At 39.3% G+C, this 5,262-nt stretch overlaps 1 non-coding gene across 1 annotated transcript; it reads right to left on the bottom strand.

Moving 5' to 3' along the window:
- Positions 1-4,936: 4,936 nt before the first annotated feature.
- Positions 4,937-5,009, bottom strand: TRNAC-ACA (transfer RNA cysteine (anticodon ACA)). Its single transcript has one exon. It is a non-coding gene; the product is annotated as a tRNA-Cys (tRNA).
- Between the last annotated feature and the right edge of the window lie 253 nt (positions 5,010-5,262).

Raw genomic sequence — 5,262 nt, 5'->3', positions numbered from 1 at the left:
TTCCATCATATCTGCTTCTGTCTATGGCTTTCTTAATGCTTCTTGAACATATTATGTGTGTTCTCATCTTAGGACTTTTAGTCCTAAGATGGGCTGTTCCTTCTTCATGAACTTTTTTTTATTCCTAATAAATGTTTAATCAATGTCATCTCCTTCAGGTTTTTAGTAAGATGTCATCTAATCAGACCTATTTTGACTACATTATTTAATTGCCAGCTTGTCTTTCCCTGGCTTTCCTCATCCCTGTTAATCTTATCTTTCATTTTTTAAATTTCTGAGTTGCTTTCTATGCTAGCATGCCAATAATTTACTCCTTTTTTTAAAAAAATTATTTTCTATGGTCTCCTGCTAGAATGTAAGCTTAAGGAAGGTAATATCTTTCCAAATTTTGTCCCATGATATAATCAAATATAATATTTGAAGAAATATTCATAGGAAAAACTCAAGGAGCTTTGGAAATTGACTGGATGGTAGAGCATGAAGGAGAAACATGTGAAAATAATTCCAGTTCTAAATTGTCATTAGCTAAACACACTTAGGAAGCGACTATATAGAATTATCTCTGCTGCTGCTGCTGCTGCTAAGTCGCTTCAGTCGTGTCCGACTCTGTGTGACCCCAGAGACGGCAGCCCACCAGGTTTCCCCGTCCCTGGGATTCTCCAGGCAAGAACACTGGAGTGGGTTGCCATTTCCTTCTCCAGTGCATGAAAGTGAAAAGTGAAAGTGAAGTCACTTAGTTGTTCCCGACTCTTAGCGACCCCATGGCCTGCAGCCTACCAGGCTCCTCTGTCCATGGATTTTCCAGGCAAGAGTACTGGAGTGGGGTGCCATTGCCTTCTCTGAGAATTATCTCTATATACATTAAATATAAGATACTAATGGTATGTTCAGGCTTGATGTTAAATATGATGTAAGTTGAGAGCATGAGAGAAACATCTGAGCTGTAGATGTAAATCTGAGGGTCATTACTATAGGGGGAAAGTGAAGAGGATGTAGTTGAGCAGAGAGGTCATCGAGAACAGCAATTTGAAAGGAGAAGAAAGACTTACCAAGGAAAGAAGGACAAGATGAGTCTGGAAAGGTAAGAGTAAATCAACAAAGGAAAGTTCAGGAAAGGACCAGGCAATAGCGACAGAGTTTGCAGCAACATGGATACGCCATGGAGAGATGAAATAAGAAAGTACACTATCTAAAATATAACAACTTGGAGCTTATATATCCCAGTTTAAAAATAGATGTGTTTGAAAGACATATGTGTCTATGATCTTGGAAGCAAAGAGTTTTAGTAACATATAATTGATTGCAGTTCAGAAAGTTCAGTCATAAAAGTTCCATGTGCTCTTTGCTATACTGCAATATCATTTAGTGCTTATTATTTAATTTGGGAAGATTCTAGAAAGAATACGTTTTCATGAGCTGTCAGTTGATGAATTTATAGTATGAAGAGTACATATTTCTATTTGAAAATATATATTAATATTTATATTTGCATAGGTTTTTAATATGTATATATAGAGAAATGACATTGAAGGTGATTCAGTTATTGTCTTTAATAAAATGTAATACTAGTTTCCAGGATGGATCTGGAGGCTTTAATAATGAAGCATGTTGCTCTGAATATTTAGTATGAATGTGAAACATTGATTATCTTTATTTCCTTGAACATTTCAAAGTTTTTCATGAAGAAAGGTAGTATTCCTTTACTGAACATGATAATGTATGTCTTTATGAGCATCGGTGTGTATACATTAAACTTCACTATGTGGAGGCTACATAAAAATGCTTTATGCTTCTGGCATCTGGATTTTCACTTACTTTGTGGCTGTTTTCTCCATGTATGTTACTGATTGAGATGATAATAACAGGAAGAACACTTACATTTCACATCTTTTGGCTTTATGAGTATTTGAATAAATGCATTTTACTTTTCTACCTTGTCACCATAGGACTTTATTTAAAAATGTGTTTCTAGACCTTTTTGAACATGTTAGAGGCAAGTGTGTGATGAGAACCTGGAAAAGCAGGAAGGAGAGGGCAATTTATGTTGTGGATGACAGCTCTGTGGGTAGTATTAGAGGTGGATCATAATGGGAAACCCTCAGAACGTTTTAAGGGAATGGTAAATAAAGTTTGATGTAACAACATTTAAAATGGTCTTTTTCTGTGGCCATGAGGTGGGTGATGTTAAAGTTGGAACATGTGGTTATCTTCATTGCATCTGTGGAGCCCAGCATATCTTCATATATGTTGTAGTGTGTTAGTTGCTCAGTTGTGTCTGACTCTTTGAGACCCCGTGGACTGTAGCCAGCCAGACGCCTCTGTCCATGGAATTCTCCAGGCAACAATACTGGAGTGGGTTGCCATTCCCTTCTCCACGTATATATTGTAGGAGATAATGCTAATATTATTGTAGGAGATAAGATTAATAAATACTTGAGGACCAAAAGCAAATGTTCTAGGCTTATCTCTAGAGGATATCAGGCAAAGGAAACAGGTGCACAAGCTCTGAGGCTTGAAGAGTTCTGGCACATTTGGGAAACTGTGTGGTTCAGAGAGAGAATGGAATTGATTGTACAAAGTAGACCATTAGGCTAAAAATTGGAGCCATGTAGGAAATGGGAATCCACTTCCAGATTTTAAAAAAAGAATTGCACTAGATTTGCGCTTAAGAGAGAAGGTTCTGGTGGTGACCTAGCTGAATTGACATTTGAGGGAAGCGACCCACAAAGGTGATCCTGGCTGAGAAGGCAAATGACATGTTATGGCAACCAACGCAAGAGACAGAGTCAACTAAAAGGTACAGAAACATCTAGTAGAAATGAAAAAGTAGTCACTGGATTTAGAATCATTTCAAGAGTATAGTCTTTGCATTCGCCGTGGAGAGCTGAAATTAGATGATCTGAGATTGAAGAGTGAACATGAAATGAGGAAATAAAAGGGCAAGTGTTCAAAATTATTTCTAAGAGGTTGGACACAGAGAAATTGTAGGATGTAAAATGTTTTCTATATCTATAGGAACCAAGAATGATGCCTGTACCTAACCAATAGGAAAGGAGGGTCAGCTAATTCTGTTTGAGTTCAGAAAAGAAACCAGAACATAGGTGGAGAGATTAATTCTCTCTTGATCGCAGGAGGGACACCTAATTCTCTACCATGGGAAGAGAGGCAGTAATAACGGTTGTAGAGGTAAATGAATTTGTAGATAGAATTAAGAAGTAGACTACTGAAAGAGAATTGTTGTTGTTGGCCCAAAATGCAAAAATGCATTAGGCAATCTCATTAAGCAATTTTCAATTAATGGAGCAGTGCTAAAGAGCTTACCGTTTAAAACTGAACTAAAAAATACCATTGAGGCCCATAACACGAGTTGGACTAAAAGCAGACTTATAAACCAGTGATACTACTCTGTTTGACTGTTGACTCTTATTTGCATTTTACTTATTAAAATAATACCCGCTGGGCAAGAAAATCTTTTGAAGACGAAAAATTTAGAAATGCATATTTGTATTTTTTTCCCCTAATTCCAACCTCCTCAAAACTTCTCCTGATCTGAATATTATTATTCCTAAAACGGCTGTCATTTGCAATGACTTTACAGTAATGCATGCCTATACAGTCACTCCCATTCGGAAAGGAGAGAATTGTCATATTTTCTGCATCTTTAAAACCATCTAATGTATCATCTTGTAGTCACCACTTTATAAGTAATCATGAAGTCAAAAAAAACATCTAGGATGATGTCCTAAAAATAAAAGTCTAAGAAAATGTCTCGCATAGGAGTTACTCCATAAATGTTTGGAGAATCCAAATGTTTGCTGGAAGCCAGGCCAAATTAAGACCCAGTTCTCTGGCACAGCCGTGTTCCTCTGTGACTTTGAACTGTGTCCTTGATGCCTCAGCAGTCTCGACAGAGGGTATTGCAGCCTCGGTGCAGACATTAGTAGGTGTTGGCAGAAGCAGCCTTGGCATTGGCAGGGATTGTGAACAGTGGAGGCACCTTGGGGAGGCTCAGCGGTGATCCTGTTAGAGGGCGTTGGAGGCCAGGCTCCGGACGCTGGCACAACAGCCCCTCTGGGGGTGCTCCAGAGAGCAAAATGACAGATATGACACTATTATCTGGGAACTCATCTGTGGAGACCAGTGAGACACCTCTGGCAAACCCAGAGGCATCAGGGAGAGACCGAGTGAAAGATTTAGGGTATTCAAAGAGCTGAGGCAGAGAAATACTGGGCCAGAGCTGATATAAACACTGAATTTAGTCCCAAGGTGGGACTGAATAGGAAGCAAGGGTTTCATATTTATGGGCCTTAGGTCTGCCCCCAACTCTTTTTTTTTCTTTTACTCTTAAGATCTTACTACCTTTTGCTACTATTATTACTGCTGCTACTACTACTGTTACTACTACTACCGGTACCACTATGATAATGACAGCAGCCTTTTGTAGCATACCGTATTTTACAGCATGCTCACCTATGATTCTATTCTGTTGTTGTTGTTAAGTTGCTAAGTTATGTCTGACTCTTTTGCAACCCCAGTGGATTGTAGCCTGCCAGGCTCCACTGTCCATGGAATATCCCAGGCAAGAATACTGGAGTGGGTTGACATTTCCTTCTATGCAGCATCTTCCTGACCCAGGGATTGAACCTGCAGCTCCTGAATTGCAGGTGGATTCTTCACTGCTGAGCCACCAGGCAAGCCCGTGATTCCTTACTAGTACTTCGTTAGTAGTTTTATCCAAATGATCTCATTTGATTCTCAAAACTGTAGATCCATAAGATAGATGATATCCTTATTTTGTAGGTTGAAAGTGAAAGTGAGTTTGCTCATTTGTGTCTGACTCTTTGTGACCTCGTGGACTGTAGCCTACCAGGTTCCACCATGGGGTTTTCCAGGCAAGAATACTGGAGTGGGTTGGCCATTTCCTTCTCCAGGAGATCTTCCTGACCCAGGAATTGAACCTGGGACTCCTGCATTGTAGGCAGACGCTTTACCATCTGAGCCACCAGGGAAGTAGGCTGAGGATGTTGTAAAACTGAAATTTAAGGAGATCGATAGCAACAGCCACATTCACACACCTGGTTCATGGAGCCAGGGCTCCTCCTGTTAGCTTTGCTCTTAGCGCTAACATATCTTTTACTCTTTACTTCAAAAACAGTTGAAGGACCCAAAATATTCCTCCCCTATGGGCAAATATTCTGACAGAGAAGCTTTCCATTTTTGTTTTTGTCTCTGAATAGACAACTTTGGGTAGTCTGTTTAAAT

This window comes from Bos mutus, chromosome 27 (assembly GCF_027580195.1).
Source record: "Bos mutus isolate GX-2022 chromosome 27, NWIPB_WYAK_1.1, whole genome shotgun sequence".
NCBI lineage: Eukaryota > Metazoa > Chordata > Mammalia > Artiodactyla > Bovidae > Bos > Bos mutus.
This window is presented reverse-complemented; position numbering and strand designations above follow the sequence as displayed.